Genomic DNA, 20,626 nt, shown 5'->3' with positions numbered 1-20,626 from the left:
TCCAGGGAAATGGAGGAGATGTATTTTTCCTTATGCCTCTCACCAAGTACAACTAAAATACCTTTATCTTTGTTAGAGAACAAACTTAGTAAAATTCTGAAAAGTAGAAAGACGATAACCCAGAGAACTCAGAGACCCAAGGAAAGTCATGGGGGTGATTTCCAAGGATTTTTTCCCCCTTCATATATCCTAGACTTGGAACTGAAGAAGCCAGACGGCTGGTAATGTGAACAGGCACAGACAAATCAAGTCCCAACATAATCCTTGCTCTATCAAGCCAAAGGACCAGGAAGGGACAGCTTAACAATGTAGGAAACTTCTAGACAGTAACAGTTTTACTCTAGTCAAACACCACAGGAAACTATGTCCTGATCCACACCTAGGCCGGAAAAGGCTGAGTAGGGCACTGAGATTACACTCAGGCCAGGTCATAACTAAAACCACGCCCCACAGAGTTAACAAAGCTGACGGCTAACACAAATTCTTCAGTTTGTCTTGCAAAGCAACAGATAGAGGAACAGCTTGTTAGAACCCCTCTGCTTGTAAACTGCCTTGTATGCTTCCTTTAGTTTTGTTTTTTCCTCTCTTTAATTGTATACCTTCCTGGTTTCACATAGCACAGTTATTTTACAGGAACGTAGAGTCAGCTCTTGTTCAGAGTGAGCTGGCTAAAGCTCCTTGGGACCACCAACCGTAAAACTGGGCCAGTGCAGGTGTCCAGTGAATGGCCTTCTGATGTTGGAGGGCCAGAAAACTCCACCCTCAGATCATGCTAATGCCTCCATTTTTGCTTATGCATGTCACCTAGATGCACTTGCACAGATCTCCAATTACCTTACCTTTCCCCTTGCCTCCCATAACCTTTCCCCATGCCTAAGACCACCCTCCCTTCTTATCCTATAAATATTCCAACAGCCTCACCTTCAGGGAGGCAGATCAAAGACGTGTTCACCCATCTCCTTGCCTGGCTGCCTTGTGAATAAACTTTCCTGGGATGCCGGCTTTGGCATCTCAGCACGTGGCTTTCTGAACATGGGCTAAATGGACCTGGTTCGGAAACATAACAAAGCACTGCAATTCCCCTGCCAGAGTGGCATTAAGTAAGGTTGAATGGAAAGCCTGGACTTACATCCCCACCCGGCAGCAATAAAGTGACCATCCCTTTCCCCATTTGGGTGGTATCAGACAAATCTAAGGAGGAGTAAGGATTTTCTTCACCGCCTAGTAGTAATGAGGCCACTCGCACCCCATCATATGCCCCTTTTGGTCAGTGGAGGCCATGTGGGGAGCAGTAACAAGACACTCCTGTCCCTACCAGCGGCGGGGGGGTATCAGTGGAGACGAGTGGAGAGCCTGCACTCCCAACCCCACCCAGAAGTAAAGAAGGTGGGAATGTAAAAGTGTGCAGCCACTAAAGAAAACAGTTTGACCATTTCTGTAAAACTCAACACACAACTACCATACGATGAAGCAACGGCACTCCTGGTCATTTATCTCATAGAAAGGAGAATTTATGTGCACATGTAATTTTTACTTTTTGCATATTTTAGCAGCTTTATTCGTCACAACTAAAAACTGGAGATGACGCAGACACCCCTCAGTGAGTGAATTCGACATTCTGGTTTATATCCATACCATAGAATATTACTCAATAATAAAAGGGAATGAACTACCGATATACAAAACAACGTGGGTGAATTTCCCAAAAATTATGCTTAGTAAAAAAGCCCATTCCAAAAAGTTACATACCACATGATTCCATTCACAAAGCATTCTTGAAATGACAAACATGGAAATAGGCAAAGATTAGTGATTTCCATTAGTTAAGGCGCGGGTGAGGGCAGAAAGAAAATTGTTGTGTCTACAAAAGGGCAGTGTGGGGGATCTTTGTGGTGATAAAAATGTTTTGTATTTTAAATGTATCAAAGTTACTATCTGGTCATGATACTGTACTATAGGTTTACAAGATGTCTCACTGTGGGAAATTGAGAAAAGGACACATAGGATCTCTCTGTGTTATTTCTTTGACCAGCATGTGAATCTATGATTATCTCTAAATAAAATGTTTAATGTAGGGGGCTGCCCTGGTGGCTCAGTGTTTGAGAGTCCGCCTGCCGATGCAGGGGACATGGGTTCGTGCCCCGGTCCGGGAAGATCCCACATGCCGCGGAGCGGCTGGGCCCGTGAGCCATGGCCGCTGAGCCTGCGCGTCCGGGGCCTGTGCTCCGCAGCGGGAGAGGCCGCAGCAGTGAGAGGCCCGCCTACCGCAAAAAAAAAAAAAGTTTAATGGAAAAGTTGTACTTTCTTACAGAGCAGAAACAATACATAAGGCCAAGTTAACTAGAAATGTAAGGGTCAATTTTTCATGGAGCCATGTATTCTTTTATATTCATTGTGACTTCTACAAATCTAGGTATTTCTTTTAATACTATTTTGTCCTTCACCACACAGGATATGTCATTATGATTACTTTTGATATTTTTGTTTTACAAAAACTTTAAGATTAGTTTTAATATGCTCCCACTTTTCAAGAAAAAAAGATGAAGATTACATGTATAAAGTCTATATTAACTGGAAATGGAGCTATAATCAAGATTTATAGCTGTATCAGTACAGAAGCGTGACAAACAGTACAGAAGCATGACAAACAGTACGATATAAAATGCCAAAAATCTCTTCCCATGAGCATTAAAATCTACTGTAAATCATCAATTTTTCAATCCAAGATACAACAGTTTTCAACTATTAAAATCTCTAGTTTATACCACTGTTAAGTGGTCTTCTGAATGAGAACTACTTTGTATTGAATTTTCTCATTAAGTTCATAGGGTCATGTGATTTTTTTCGACAGCTCCAGTCCTGGTTTAGGAAGCAAAAGTTATTGAAATTTTTACTCCAAATCTGACTCAGACCCAATGGTTAACTTTGAACAAGATAGAGTACATCTTTAGGATTTGCTTTTCCTGTCAGGTTTATAAGAATCACATGTTCAAAATTTCTTTAGTGTCTTTTAACCCTTTTATCCTTCTCTTGGCCAGGCTGATGAATAAACTGGAGAACTCCAGCCAGAATCATGGTCATGGTTGATGCAGCAACAACACAACAAGCAACCACTGGGAAAATTAAGACACAGCCATCATTCAAATGGAAGATGCATGCCTCCCTTTTCTAAAATCAATTGCTTTAAAGTCCCATAGAACCTGCTCACACAAAGGGACAGATACTCGGTGCCCATTTCTTCTGGGACTTTAGGAGGACATACAAGATATTCCTGGACTAATTTTTTCATCTGTTCACTTTTTCTTCTACAGGGGGAATGGAGAGAGAGAGGGGAGGGTTGGGTCTATAAAATATTACATTTTAACCCATTAGGTCTCTGACAAGAACATCTCTAAGATCATCAAAACAGGGGAACTGCCTTAGTCAAGAAATGCTTCACCTTACAAATACTCTATAAGAAGTCTCAGATGATTGCCTACTGGGACTGTTAGGAAACAGTTTTGCAGATCCCTGGAATCTACAGATGTAGATTTAGGACTTTCCATGTTTGCGCCACACTTGACTGAAGAATATTTCTGACCATGAACTACCCAAGGCTCCCATAACCATGGTCTCTGCTCTGCTCTCCTTTCCCAAGGAAAGGAAAATAAGCAGAACTATCAAATGTTGGGAGCTCAAGATACTATCGGATGCCTAGCAAGGGTAATCTTTTTTAAAACTAGGAGACTTGAATTAGAATCAAAGAACCAAACTAGACTTGGTAAGAAAGCAAGCTTGTAAGGACATATTTCTTCAGGAGGTAAGTATGCATCAACATCTAGGGGATGGAAGGAAGTAACTCCACCTCATGAGTTCTAATCTTGGGATGGAGACCAGGGGTACATTATTGAGACTATAAAAGGTGCTAAACTTCTTTAATTTCTTCATTTGTTTTTATAATGGGTATATACATATATGAGCGGTTGGGTGGGGAGTGCACACATGTGTTTCTATCACATTTAGTCAGGAAAATTGAAGTATAAATTATCATTATCTTAGAGTGGTGTTTCCAAAGAATATTTGAGGAATCATCTCATCACAATCACCTGGGGGACAAATTAGAAATCCAAGTTCCTAGGCCCTAGTCCAGATTCACTGAATAGAGCCTCTGAGGCCCAGAACCTGGGAATCTGCATTTTAAAGAAGCTACTGTAGTGATTGCTCTGTACACTAAAGCTTGACAATGTCTTGGAGGTTATAACTTTATTTAAATTTGAATTTTACTTTTATACAGCAGGTTCTTATTAGTTATTTTATACATGTCAGTGTATATATGTCAATCCCAGTCTCCCAATTCATCCCACCACCCACCCCCCGCTTTCCTCCCTTGGTGTCCATACATTTGTTCTCTACATCTGTGTCTCTATTTCTGCCTCGCAAATCGGTCATCTGTACCATTTTTCTGGATTCCACATATATGTGTAAATATATGATATTTGTTTTCCTGTTTCTGACTTACTTTACTCTGTATGACAGTCTCTAGGTCCATCCATGTCTCTACAAATGACCCAATTTCATTCGTTTTTATGGATGAGTAATATTCCATTGTATATATGTACCACATCTTCTTTACCCATTCGTCTGTCGATGGGCATTTAGGTTGCTTCCATGACCTGGCTATTGTAAACAGTGCTGCAATGAACATTGGGGTGCATGTGTCTTTTTGAATTGTGGTTTTCTCTGGGTATATGCCCAGTAGTGGGATATCTGGGTCATGTGCTAATTCTATTTTTAGTTTTTTAAGGAACCTCCATACTGTTCTCCATAGTGGCTGTATCAATTTACATTCCCACCAACAGTGCAAGAGGGTTCCCTTTCTCCACAGCCTCTCCAGCATTTGTTGTTTGTAGATTTTCTGATGATGCCTATTCTAACTGGTGTGAGATGATAACTCATTGTAGTTTTGATTTGCATTTCTCTAATAATTAGTGATGTTGAACAGCTTTTCATGTGCCTCTTGGCCATCTGTATATCTTCTTTGGAGAAATGTCTATTTAGGTCTTCTGCCCATTTTTTGATTGGGGTGTTTGTGAGGTTACACCTTTTTTGCTGATTGCACTCAAGTTTCATCCATCAACCTTTGATGGCAAATACAGTCTTCACCTTCTAGGGAGACAGAGCTCTTGATTGATATTCTCCTACTAATACCGATTTCAAGAATATTTAAAATAAGTAGAACTACATTAAAATGTTTTAAATTTACAGCCTTCACACTCAAATCTTCCATAATTCTCTGTATGATTATTGAGTAAACTTCAGTGAAAATCTAGCAGAAAATTCCACTTTCTAGGGAGACATTTGTCTATAAACATTCTTTAAAGAAAACTTGGTTTTTCTTTAGCCTTTGCTTTGTGACTATACTAACTGACTTGTCTAGTTCAAGTTGCAAAATGATACACAAATTTCCTTCCTTCAATCCATGATTTCTCAGACAATCTGACCACGTATAGCCAGCAAAAGTCTTCAAAAATGGGATAAGGAAACTCATTTGGATCAGGACATAGTTGAAGACCCAGGTTTGAAGGAAAGAAAAAACAATCACATTTGTGAACACCATGCTGTTCCTTCCACTGCTTATAGTAAGACAGGTGTGAATGCCCCAGAAACGTGACATGCAGGTCAAATTTCTCTTTATATAAATGGGATTTCAAATTACAGAAAGGCAATGTGGCTGTTGCAGAATATCATGTGTCCTACTCAACCTGCAATAGTTTAAGTTGTTTCTATTTACATTTTAAATTGTAGTGGCATTAAAAATTCAGACTGTCAAAAATTCAGTCTCAATTCAGTCAACTTCGAGGTCTGTTAGGGGAGAAAGAAAGGACGCTTGAAAAGTTCTCACCAGTGGTAAAGACTGAAAAGGGATAACACTTGACATGAGAAAATCTTCCAAGATACAAATCATCAGTGAACCCATAAGGACTGCCTCCAAAGGATTTGAATCGAAAGATTTCCATCTCAGAAATGTTTCCCATCTAACGTGTTAGTAGGGGTATGGTACATTCCTGTAAAGTAAGAAATATATAAAATTCAAAAATAGGGCTTCCCTGGTGGCACAGTGGTTGGGAGTCCGCCTGCTGATGCAGGGGACACGGGTTCGTGCCCCGGTCCGGGAAGATCCCACATGCCGCGGAGCGGCTGGGCCCGTGAGGCATGGCCGCTGAGCCTGTGCGTCCGGAGCCTCTGCTCCACAACAGGAGAGGCCACAACAGTGAGAAGCCCATGTACCGCAAAAAAATAAATAAATATAAATCAATAAATAAATGCGCACAGTAAGTAAGATGGCACTTTGGAAACATGAAGATCTTCTCTCTGTTCTTGGAATATAAAGGCACGTAGGCATGTGTCACATTTCTGATAAACAATACAGAAGTTAAGTCTTCCCCTGAACAATATCACTTTACCATAAAGAGTAAATAACTGACTTTTGAAAACAAGTTGAATTTATAGACTAGCCAGGCTGTCTTTATGAGTGTAAGAAAGTTTGAGAGATTAATGGAAGACTGAACTGTAGCTTCTCTAAACACTAAAATGCCTTTTTCATGAGTGACATCACAAATGCAGTTGCTACGTACAGATGAGGTGGTTTGATTTACACATGTAATATTCTATAGAAGAGTTATGCAGATTTTTCCTTTTTGGCTTTATCTGTTAGGAATAGGGCAACTAAACCTCAGTCACCGAGTCTTGAGTGAGTGAGAATTTCTCCCATGAACACTAAGAATTATTTCAATAATTATATTCAGACAAGACATGAACTTAAATGCCAAAGTGATTACCTTATTAACCACATCCAATCAAATAAAGCTGCCAATCCTTGTATATAATGTCTTTTATCTCATCACTTAAAATGATGAACATGGGATTTCATCTTTATAAACAAACAGTGGCATCGTGAGAAGGATCCATGTCATTCCAGGGCCCTAGATAGTAAAAAACCTTCCATGGATAGTGCTTTATAAGCAGGCCAGAGGCTGAGTGAAGTCTGACCCACTTACTAAGGTAGTAGAAATGTTACTGACCAACATTTAATGAGAAAGTGATTGTGGTTACACCAGTGGTCAAGTCCACTGCACAGACAAGTTTTAGCTCTGACAATCTGTTATGTTTTTCAATATGCCAAAATGCACTCTCATTGGTTTCTTATTTCACTTCTCCCCAGGGGACAGGGAAGCTTACAAGAAAAGCAATATTTATGCAGAAGAATTCAGGAGTGAAACTTCCAGGGAATGAACTATGTATGTTGGCCAGTGAAAAGGAAACTGTCTTCCCAAGATTCATGAATAATCCTTGTTTACCCCATAATAGCTATGAATTTATCAAATGCACACACACACACACACACACACACAAATTTGCAGGGATCATGACTGAGGAACCGAGTGCTACCATCTTGCTGGAAAAATTAAATAATATGATTTGTGTTTCAAAACATTCTTTGATAGCCTAGAATTATCAAAATTAAGGATGGTAATAATCTGGTAATTAACAGCAATTTCTTTCATCACTACAGAAATGGCATGATACAAACAGCAGTGACCTATAATTTCTCTCACATGAGATTTGCATATATTATCACCATATTTGTAATTACCCCAGCAGTCACCCAAAATATCACTCATCGTTTGCTCGTAAGATGCCAGGGATGTTAAAGTAGACTGGATCCCCTTATTTTCCAGAGCTATCGAACAAAAGGTCATTGCAAAAGGGAAAGCTAAACACAATGTGACATGAACAGTAAAAAGGTAATTAGCACCATTATCTCTTTCTTGCCAACTCTTGGGTAACAGAAAAGTATGTGTGTGTATATACTTATGTATATAATTTTTAAAAGCTAATTTATGTTGCCTTTTGTTGTTTCTACTGTAATTAAAACTGGAATTAAATAGCAGAGGGTTATGAAGTTAAACAAAATAAACAGTAACTGAATTCTAATGGAGAGTGATTCCTCTCTGGATCTATGCCTGAATCTTCCATCAGCGTGGAGGCAACTTATGAATGAACACCTTGCTGCCAAGGAACTTTTTATCTCAGCCTCTAGCAGTCAGATTTCTAACTTCTCTAAGGACACTCTACTCCCTGGCTTCTTATGAAGTAGCCATTCAATCTCTCTTGCTGTGGAATAACAGAGTACAGGACTACCGTATCTTGAGTCACAACTTACAGCCTAACGTTACACATCCACGCTCTATGCACATTTCTAGAGCATCCATCCTACTACCGTTAAAAGAAGATCAGCACCACCTCATTACATTGAAACTGAACATTGTAATAGGGAATAACATATGTGACTCCATATTAGATCTGTTTAAATTTTGTATTCTGTTGCAAAACTTGTTCTCCTCAATATTGAGGAGTATCAAAGAAAAGGGGGGACTTACAACTGAGCAGGGCCCTATGGGGCCTTCCCTGGACAGGCCTTCCCCCATATGCTCTGCTTTAGCTCCTCTCTGAAGTACCTAGATAACAGTATTTGATGCACATTTCCTGAGTTGTTTTACAGATGTGAAACACCATCCACCCACCACCACCAAATGGAAGATGTTAACTACTTGATGACCATGAGCACATAGCCCCAGGCTTCCTGAAGCCTAAGGACTGATCATGTTAACCCTTGTGACACTGACACTGACACTGCCCTGTTACCTGACCACCAACCAATCAGAAAATTGTGCAGGAGCTGATCACACACCCTGAGGAACCACCACCACCCTAACCTGTCTTTTAAAAATGCTTGGCTGAAACCCTTCAGGGAGCTTGGGTTTTTTAGAGCATGAGCCACCCCTCTCTTTGCAGGCCCTGCAGTAAACACTTCTCTGCTCCAAACTCCCTTGTTTGGTTTCTTTGGCCTCACTGTGCATCAGGCACATGAACTTACACTAACAACATCATGTTATGTGGAGCCCCTTCACGTAGGTTTCTATCACCTTTGATAGCACACCTGAATCCAACAGGGCAGCATGGGTGTTACATGCCCACTCCAGAGGCAAGACAGCCTGAATCTCAACCTACATGGTCTGCCTAACCCAAGACAGTCAGCGAGGGGTGGACTTTGGATATTTCATGCTTTTTATTTGTCCACCATATTTATGTCATCAAAAATTGAATTAGAAAAAGAAATTTGACTGGATAAGATCCTTTATCATGATGACGATAATGACTTTCCACACGATAAAAACACAGATGTCACTATTTACAGAAAGTTAATGAAAGACAAGATTTCAAAAACTAAGGTGTTATTTACCTTAATTTTGTTTACTCATATGCCTAAGGTAATAAACATAGAACATAATGTGTTTCTTTGGTTGCCTGATTGGTTCACTTTTTAAAAAAGAAATAGTTTAGATGGCAAAACAAACCAATATAAAAGTGCTAAACAAAGGAAAATAAGTCTTCTATCCTCATTCCCACTCTCATCAGAGCAACGCGTCTTATAGTTACATATCCCAACAGAATAAGATCATACACACACACACTACCTGAATGTATGGAGGGCATCATTTTATTTCAAACAAAAGGTAGCACACTACACACTGTTTTCTTCACCTTGTTTTTCACAAAGCAATAGAGCCTAGATAGTTTTCATTTTAGTATATTAACCTGCTTCTTTCTCTTAAGCTCTACAAGGTTTCTATTTTACGGCTGTACCATGTTTTATTGAGACTGTACCTAACAAAGGAAAATTTGTGATATTTCTGCCATTGTGCTATTACAAATAATGCATCAATACATATCTTTATGTAGACATTTTTGTGTAAGTATGCGGATACCCTGGAATTATGGTAGTTAATTATATGTATTTAAAATATCAGTGTTCATAAGTATGCAAACCCAAAGAACTTTGACCTTGCAATACAGCCTTTATTTATTGAGACTTCTTGAAATTGATAAGAAATGTAGTATAAAAGAAAATAAGTCAAATTCATATAAACAGAGAGAACAGTGGTTGCCAGGGGCTGGAGGTGAGGGAAGGGAGAGATATTGATCAAAGAGTACAAGTTCCCAGTTACAAGATAAAGCCCTGGGGATCCTCAGGTGCAGCATGGTGACTATATAGTTAATAATAGCATATTGTACACTTGAAATCAGAGAGTAGACCTTAAGCGTTCACACCACACACACCAAAAAAATGGTAACTATGTGAGGTGATGGATGTGTTTACTTCATAGTAGTAATCATTTCACTTGTATTATATGTATGACAGACCATCACGTTGTACGCTTGAAATATATACAATTTTATTTGTCAATTATTTACCAATAGAGCTGGAGAATAAAAGAAAGGAAAAGAAAGAAAAAATTTTCAGGAAGAAATGAGATTCAGGATTTTAATAGTTTAAGTGTAACCTGTCATTTTCTAATTTCACTTTTTACTTTCTTTCTATTTCCATTTAATATTTGAAAAACAATGATGTTGGAGAAAAAGTTTATCGCTTGTTTCATATACATACATATAAAATTTCTAATTGTATCTATTAAACATTAATAAAAAACCCACATGGGGTTTCCCTGGTGGCGCAGTGGTTGGGGGTCCGCCTGCCGATGTGGGTGACGCCGGCTCATGCCCCGGTCCGGGAAGATCCCGCATGCCGCGGAGCAGCTGGGCCCGTGAGCCATGGCCGCTGGGCCTGCACGTCCGGAACCTGTGCTCCACGGCAGGGGAGGCCACAACAGTGAGAGGCCCACGTACCAAAAAAAAAAAAAAAACCCACAAAATTACCATATAAACTGTTTTGATGTAAAAAATTATGTATATATGATTAGTAAATTCATTTTTTAAAAAAGTAAAACCTTCCTCTCTCACAGACACAGCTCTGATAGGACCTTCTCCAAAAAATAACCACTGCAAGATTCTTATAAATCCTTCTAGGTAAAATCTAGGGGATGGTGGGGGGGGGAGTAAACATAGACAAATAATCTATATATGTGTATATGTATAAATGTATGTATTTTCACACACAATATAAAAGTCTGTATATTATTCATAATTTTCAGTATCTTATGTTTCCATTTAATGATGTACTTTGAAGATATTTACATACCAGCACATACAGATCTACTTCCTTTTTAAAAGAAGTATCTGGTACACCTTTACATGAATAGTGAAGCATAATTCATTCATCCAGTTCCCTCTGAAGGACACTTTAATTGTATCAGTCTTATTGATACTCTAAACAGTCCTTCAATGAACAATGTTCACTGGGATAATTTTTGTAACTATATCCATAGGGTAAATTTTGTATCAATGTACATTTTTATTTTTAATATATATGTTTTTATCTACATATACTCCTGACAATGAAACATGAACCTGCACGTTTCTCCAAATCCTCACTAGTACTTGGTATCATCAAATTTTGCATTTTTTTGCAAAGGAAAAAAATGACATTTTATTCTTGTTTAGATGTGCAATTAATCCTGAATGAGTGTGAGATTCACATGTCCCCCCTGCCCCCGACACCAAGCTGCCAGTTCAAACCTCTCACCATTTTCTATTGGGTTGAATTTGATGTCCTGCTTAGCAAGTTCTTTGTCCCTTCTTCCTTCCACAGTCATTTCTTTTCTAACTTTTCTCCATTTGGAATTTACGTTGGTATAGGAGTGAGGAAGGAATGTTGCTCCATTCTCCTCTATCTACACAAGCACTTAATGCTTTCCAACCAAACCATTGAGTAATATCCTTTTTTCCTGAAGCTCTGAAGTGGCACCTGTATTGCAAACTATATCCCCATACATATTTGGAACTACATCTGACCTCTCCATCATAGACATTCCTAGTATCCATGACATTCCTAACCAATGCTTCTCAACTCCCTGAGGTTAGGCCTAAGGACTTCATTTCCAGGCTGAGACGGGGAGAATAACTATGTGCCATTCTTCAGACTTGCTCATCCTGCTGTGAAGACTGAAGAAAAGCTCTATTTTGCAACTAATGCTGCTAGAACCTACAGGGGTCCACATGAGATTGGGTCCCTGAGAGAAGCCTACTGCTGAGACACCTGCTGCTCCACTAACCGAAAACAAACTTAGAGCACAAGCAAAGAGAGAAATCTCATTGTGTAAGTGCCTAGGATTACAGGTTGTTTTTTTATTTGTTTGTTTTGTTTTTTTAACCTAGCCTATTCCAGTTAATGCACTCTGATTTTCCTTGGTTTATCTATTTCTTCCATGTGGTCAAATATATAGTTGTAGTCATTTTTTTTGAAGTATCTTTCAGGTTATTCTCCTCTATTTTCTTCTCAGATTTTTTCTAGCTGGTCTTATTATACTTCTCAAGATAAATTTTAGCATTGTTTCAGGTTCTGAAAAATCACTATCGATATTTTCATAGGGATTAGATGGATGTATAAATTCATTTAGACAAAGTTGGCACTCTTAATAGAGGTTCAAAGCAGTTTTCCACATAGCTCTTCACAATTTTTGTTTACATAGTAATATTTTAACTTTTAGGTTGCTTTTAGAAATGAGATCTTTCAGCTATATTTTCTAACTAATTATTGTTTATATAGCAGAAAGCAATTGATTTTTAGAACTGTTAATTTACTGATTTCTCTTAATCTTATAAATATTTCCCCACTCAATTGTTTCGGTGTGTTCCATGTAAATAACATCTCTGCAAATAATTATTTCTTTTCTCTTCATTTCAAATATTTTACACCCTATTTCTCTTATCTAACAATATTAGCTACTATTTTTCAGAACAGTGGTGGAAAATAGTGTCACTAGAAACAAACTCAAAGCAAAGACAGACAAAATTGGAAAACACAGGGAAAGAAGAAGCAAAGGAAATCCACATATGAAACAAAAAATGTGAGCTTGGGAAGTCATAGAAAAGACAAGGACTTGATTTAAAACTAGAGGAAACAGGCTTCATACTCATGAATTTTTCAGGTAATGGTTTATTTTTAATTGACACACACTTAAAAAGAAGAGGTAAAAAGGTGCCAAAAGCTAGAGTCAATACAACGCAAAAGGATATACTCAGCACTGTTACTGTTAAAGCATATCTAATAAACTGTCTTTTAAAAAATTCCATTTAACTCATGTGACCCACTTTATTTAACTATGTGTTTTGATTTTTTTCTCTCCTTAGTTTCTGACTCTCCTGGTCTGTGTCTCCTTCCTTCTTTGTCCATCTCCCTCTCCTTTTGCTTTCTCTATGAATTTTGGTGCTACTTCTACTTGCCTCCAATTAGCAGCTGTTTCTTTAACATTATGCCTTTTTGGGGAAAAAAAGAGTTCTGCTTTTTTTTTTCCCCCCAATGCTTCCATTTTGAAACTTTCAATAATGTGGTTTTAGGCAGACTATACTCCCAGATTTGCCCTTGCATCGTGATAGAGAGCATTTCAGCCCTAGCCAGTGGTGTGCCCATGGAAACTGGGAGTCATTGTATCCTAGGAAACTACGGCAACCAACAGAGACAAACTGAAAACAGGCCCATTGTCATTATTTTTTTTGAACAAGTAAAAGATGTGAGTATTCTCTACAATGAATCCAACTGCCATTTGCCAAAAAGAAGATGCAATTCAAGTCAGCCCCAATAATTAGAACAATGAAGTATCTGAAAGTGTATATATATGATTTTATCCCTAATGCTTTATAGCAATCAACACTTAAGTTGGTTCCTAAAATAACCAAGATTATTAAACAGATATGATCAGCTGTTATGAGCAACCTCTAACACAGTGTTATTAAATACACTGCACCCTCCAATGTTTTAGCTGTTTATCGATATACACAGATAAGTGGTTGTTAATGTAGCACAAAGATGTCCAAAGATAATTCTGATTTCTTCTGTGGCTCTATATATCTAAAATTATTTGAACAGTGAATTTACATTCTTACCACTCAGTTTTGGCCTCTCCGCATGCATTCAACATTTAGCCCCCAATTTTATTTACAATCTTCCTCAGACTCAATAGTTTAGCTGTCTAATCAAACCAAGTTAATGAGAAACCATATAGGTCATCCATGTAGACATAGCATCTATTATTTTGACAAATGAGTTTATAGCATGAAAGCAGAACTCCCACTGCATTGCAGTTTGTCTGAGTTCATTTATTTTGCATATCACAGAAACTTTGCCTCTAAAACTTCTCTCCCCAAGAAAATCTGGGTCATACATTTCCTTTCGCCTTACAGAGCTGGGAGAAATGCTTACAAGAGTCTCCCTGTGTGTGTGTGTGCGTGTACACATGTGTATTAATGCTTTTAACCTTACCTTTTTTCTTTAAATGTCATGTGACATTTATTAAGCTCTAGTGGCTCCTGGAAAACAAAGATGAGAGAAGAGTCTAGAGTATTATGGTGGCGCTTTGTAAACTGAAGGGTATACTCCCAAAAGTAGCGCTACACAAAGGGAAAAATCAGTAAGATCCTTAGTAGAAGCCAATGATAGTAAACAGCTATTATGTGTAGAAGCTCATGCATTTGATAAAATCAGGTCTATTCCTTGGTTAGAGCAGAAAATCAGAAAAGTTGAACATATGAGGATTTTTAACTTAAATTTTTAAAAAGTAATTCACAAATATTAATATGAGACCAAAGCCTTTCCTTTGATAACGAGCCCACTGATTAGAGTTCCCTATCTTCTACCTTGGAATAATTACATTACCTATAATCTCAAGTTTTAGTTCTTTAAGGAACATTGAAAAACTTAATACCCTTGTAAAATGGTGTTAAGTATAAAATCTTTACAGATTTTTACTAGTTTCAACCTTTCACAATTTTCTTGCCAATATCTATTGTGGCAGCATTATTTAGTAGCAATTTTCCTTTCCAAAATTATATTTCATAGAAAATATTGTCTTTATTTCCAAACATTTGTATTGGTTTATATAATATTCCATTAAATTACATAAGTTTAATCACGAACAACTAGAATAAACAGGTTTGGGAGCAAGCACAATTGATCATTAATAATCAGGAGGGAAAAAAAAAATAATCAGGAGGGAGCAGAATTATGCAGACACACTAGGGAGTAGCCTACTATACATGAACACTCAGAGTAGAATGAAAAATAGTGTATGTTTTAGAGTGGAAATCAAAAGGTGTGAGTTGTGCTGACACTAGTAAAAAAAAATTCTATTGCACACACTCAATTTGAGGGTGGGAGGCTGTATAGGTGGTACCTCAGTGGTGCACAGGTTCCCATGTGAATGCAGGGACTGGGCCAGAAGTTTTGCACATCAACCTGTTCTCCAGTTGATGCTTAATAAGCTTAGGAGACCATCATAAACACAAAGTAGGTAGTCCACAGATGTTGTGTGTTCACAAACACCAAAATCTGTTTTACTCAGGTGTAGCTCAATAAGGACAAAATAAAAATTGGGTCTATTCAAATAAAGTACAAGCCATGAAAGAAGAAATAATATTCTGAAGATTCAAAAGGAAAAAAAGTGTCTTTGAAAAAATGGTATCATGGAGATAAAAATTTCTAAAAACTGTCTGGCTCACAATAATGCAAAATAAAGCTGAGGATAAAACTTTAAGAGATATAACAGATACATGAAAAAAGAATGCTTTGAGTATGTGGTGAGCTGGGCTCTGGGGCTGCCTGGGCAGCCCTTGGTGGGGGGCAGAGAGCTGGGCACAGGCAATATGGTCCTGGCGCCCTATGAGGAGATGGTAGGAATGGGCCTAAAAAAATCTTTTTTAACAAATGCTTTTAATTAAAGTATTTTTAAGTTTTTTTTTAAAAGAATATTTTCCTAAGGAACTAATGCCTTAAAAGAAAAACACTGAAGTTCACTTTGGAGTCAACAAATAGGAAAAGAGCTTGTGAAAATTCAAATCTGAAACATAAAAGGAAAACCCCAATTATGTTTCCCAAATTCAGAAGAAAATAATAGGAAAAAAGTTTATAGACATAAAAGACAGAGAAATAAAAATAACTGGATAATTTGGGTTCCTAGAGAATAGAAGGGAATGAGTGGAACAAAAATATTCACAGATATAATAGAAGAAAATTTCCTGAGCTAACTAAAAGATCTGTGTAGGCAAAGTGAATGGCTCACTGCATCTCTGGGGAAAATTGTGTTCATACATATTGGTTTTGCCCTTCTCCACCTTATCCTACTCCTTTTTTATTTACCTAAAAAGAAAAAACAAAGCAACGCTGCATATCATTTCTAGTATTATCTCATATAATGCTAAAAGTACTAGCCAATGAAATTAGAAACTAAGGTAAAGGAAATTATAGCCTTTATAATAATAATATAAAATTAGTAGTATTCTCAGATATGATGTATCCTTGAAAAACTCATAGAATTAACCACCATCATCATAGTAAAATATTAGAACAAGTGACTGATTAAAAATATAACACTAAAGTCAGACTGCTTTTTCAAATCCAAACTCTGTTATATACTTATCTCTAACATCAGACAATTTAATCTTTTCAAACTTTCATTTCTTTATATGCAAAATAGATCTAAATTTGTACCCAACTCAAGAGTATTGTCAGAATTAAATTATATAATTGTACAAAATTTCTTGCCATAGTATTTCACACCTGAGTAGAGTTCAGTATGTTAGCTCTTACTAATATTAATAATTTCCTATATGCCAACAATAAATAGGTGGAAAATATGGGGGGAATATTGTTAATAAGTAACAAAAAAATACATATATAAAAATATTAAAGTTTTGCTGAAAGGCATAGAAGAAAGTGGAATAAATGTTGCACACTCCTGAAAAGACATTGTTTTAAAATGTTATTTTCTCACTAAACTGCTGTAAAGTTTAACAGAATCACAATTCCAATGGGAACTTCTGAAGAAGATGAAAGATAATATTCATGATCATCTAGAAAAAAGAAATGCAAAAATAAACTAGAGCTTTTTTTAAAGATGAGAAATGAGGGGGAAATTATCCCATTGGTTAAAACATATTATAAAGCTAAAGTAATTAAAACTCAGTGACACAGTAAAAAAAAAAAAAAAAGAAGAAGACATATCGATAGATCAGAATGGAAAACCAATAAACAGGTCAAAAGTATATATATGAAAGTACTATTTCAAATAAAAAGAGAAAATGACAGATTATTTAATAAGTTATGCTCTAAAAAGCTGTCTATTTGGAGAAAAAAAGATTATTTACTTTAAATCTTACCCTAGAGTAAATTCCAGATAGTTTAACAATCTAAACATGAAAAGAGAACTATGAAATATTTTTAAACATACAGATATTTATATAATATTTGGTGACAAAGTATTTTTTTCTTTCCAAAAATGTGACCATAAGCAGAAATCTTTAAGGAAAAAAATGAACTGATTTGACTATGCACAAACTAAATACACACACACACACACACACACAGAGTTTCATTTCCACTTAGAATGTAGAAAGCTGTACGTGAACATCACTCCCAACTAAACAGTGAGAAAAAAACAGATAATCTACAAACCAGTAACTTTTCTGGAGCTGAACATGTTAGGCAAACAAATGAACAAAAAGTTCCAAAGAGTAGCTAGCCCCTCCTAGGAGAGGCAAAACATATCAACTGTTTCAGCTTTGACAGAGTAAGAAATAGCCAGCATACAAGCAGGTGAGAAGAAATCATCTGATATTGCTAAAAATTCATAAAGGCCAACTATAGGCTAGAATTCAAGAGGAAATAGCTGGAAACTCCAGACTCATGGGAAGCTGCATTCTCTGGCTAGCTCCTTTCCCACAAAGAAGCCTGGATGCAGGGCGGGGGAGACAAAAGAACTCCGACCACCAGTGTGAGGCCAGCCTGTGGGAGGTGATCCACAGTTGCTGGGGGAGAGGCACAGAATATTACCTACTTCCCCTGTCCCTTTTCTCCTAAGAACTGAATGCTGGCAGAGGGCACAAACCTTTGTCCCTCCCATCCTCAGGGCCCAGGCAGTCATCCACTGCTTTCCAGGAGGGTCAGGAAGCCCTTCTTCCCACAGGATATTGCCAAGAATCTATTGCCATTGGACAAGGCATAGAAGCAAAATGATCTGCCCTGGGGGAGGCACAGAGAACTCAACTCCCTCCTTACCACTATCACATGTACCCACCCTGGCCTTTTATGTTCACATAACATAAAATTAACCATTTTAATGTATACAGTTCAGTGGCATTCAGCATATTTACAATGTTCTGCAGAAATCACCCTTATCTTATTCCAGAACATCTTCATCAACCTCCCAAAAAAGCTCTGTACCCATTAAGCAGTCACTCTCCATCACCCTAGCCACCATTAATCTGCTTTCTGTCTCTTTGGATTTATCTATTCTTGGTATTTTATACAAATGGAATCTTACACTATGTAGCCTTTTTTGTGTCTGTCTTCCTTTACTTAGCCCTAATGTTTTCAAGGTTCATCCACATTGTAGTATGCATCAGTACTTCATTCCTTTTTATGGCTGAATAATATTCCAACGTAGAGATATACCACATTTTGTTTCTCCATTCACCAGATGATGAACAATTGGATTATTTCTCCCTTTTTGACCTCAGCAATTTAGCACTAGCCATTGCACTATCTGGAATACTCTTCTCCAAGATCACTACAAAGCCAGCTCCTTGTCATTCAGGTCTCAGCATAGATGTTTTCTCTTTAAAGGAGTCTTTCCTGATCACCTTTCCAATACAGCTTCCCAATCATTTGTTGTCCCAATCTCAACATAGCACTTCTCGCCATCTAAGATTACTTTGCATGCATTTCAGTTCCCCCTTCCGACTGGAATTATATCCTTACCTCACGTAAGAAGGGAACTTTCTGTCTTGTTTTACTCTGACACCCCCATCCCTTGAACAGTCCCTGGTACATAGTAGGCATTTCATGAATATCTATTACATGAATGAAAAAATAAACACGATAAAATACACAATGTGTTTTGCCTATCAGCCTGCCAAAAATCTAAAGAACACAGTGGAACATAAAGAAAAGAGCAGTGCCATACTGCTGGAGAGAAGTCAAAATGACAAACTTTCTTGAGGGCAATTTGGCAATAAGTATTTAAAAGCTGAAAACTGCACATTCTTCCGTGCCAGCCATCAATTTCTGTATATTTATACTGAAGAACAAGATTTCAAAGATGTGAACTGAAGGATATTTTGCAGCATTTTAAAAATAGCAAGATGAAGAATATCTATAATACCCAGCCATAGGAAACTAGTTCTGCTACAGGGCATCAGTACAAGGAACTCTACTGGCCATTAAAAGAGATGATATGTGTATGTATTTATTGGTGTGAAAATACATTCATGAATTTTTGTCAATTAAGAAAGCTGGTTACAAAAAAGTATAGAGAGAAGGATCTAATATACGTAAAAATTATGTATATGGTAATGAGAAAGGGAAAGTAAGAGACCAAAATGATCAAAGTTATCATTGGGCTATGTGATGGTAAGCAGGTTTGTTCTTTTAGCTCAGTTTTTGTTCTTAAATCTTCTAAAAGTTTTATTATGATTGTAAAAACAAATGTCAATAAATAGGAATAACCTCAGGTGTATAATTCTTCTCTTGGAGACATGAATCAGAAGTAAGGCATTTATCTGGGCATGTATATAATTTAAGCAAACACCAAATTGTGTAGGAATTTTCTGAATTTCAGAATATTTAGAGTCTCTGTATTGACGCTCACCATTATTAGCGCCCTAAGTACGATGAATCATTTTTCCTCTTAAAATTTTCCAGTTCTAAGGGGGTGGGGGAGGGATGGACTGGGAGTTTGGGATTAGCAGATGCAAACTAGTATATATAGAATGGATAAACAACAAGGTCCTACCGTATAGCATAGGGAACTATACAATATCCTGTGATAAACCATAATGGAAAAGAATATAAAAAGAATGTATATGTGTGTGTGTGTGTGTGTGTGTGTAACTGAATCACTTTGACAACATTGTAAATCAACTATACTTCAATTAAACAAAACAAAGAAAAATTTTCCAATTCTAATAACAGCACATTATAACAAATTTTCCCACATTACACACAATTCCCTTATTGTCCAAAACCTTTGAATGTTATAAAGTCTGCTCATGATTTCACACCTCAGGGATCCTTTTGGATTCAGTCACTAAGCCACAGATACACAGAGCATATTCAAGGCATTATGCCTATCCTGTGTCCAGGCCAAACTCAAGTTAAAACTTTCTTCGGTAGACTAGAGTCTTACTTTCTGCTACACTTCACAGAAGGAAAGTACATGAATACCCTTGCAAAACAAAACTCTAGAAGCCTGAAAGAGTTCAGCAGCTTGCAAAGACCTATCTTTACCTCAGGGTGTAGTTTCAAAGGAAGAAGAGCAGCTCAAACCACAGTGTCCAGCTGGACCAGGTCTAGACAAGTCTTAGTGTTTACAAGGTCAAAACAAGTTGACAAGGTTAAGTGTATGGGGGCGGAAGGGGAGGCAGCAGGCTAAAGGACCTAAGGAACTTGACCATTCTGAGCCACCAGGTTAGGACACTGGGAAAGAAACCAAGACTGAAGCCTGGGTACAAAGTACACATGAACTCTGGGACAGGAAAAGTCTATGGCCTGAGGCACATCGCAGGCAAGGAAAGGGGATGGGTTCATCTTTGGTCAGCGGAGGAAGGGAGGGAGTCATAAGTGATTTCTCCCAGT

The sequence above is a fragment of the Grampus griseus genome, assembly GCF_964374135.1.
Source record: "Grampus griseus genome assembly, chromosome: 3".
Classification (NCBI taxonomy): domain Eukaryota; kingdom Metazoa; phylum Chordata; class Mammalia; order Artiodactyla; family Delphinidae; genus Grampus; species Grampus griseus.
This window is presented reverse-complemented; position numbering follows the sequence as displayed.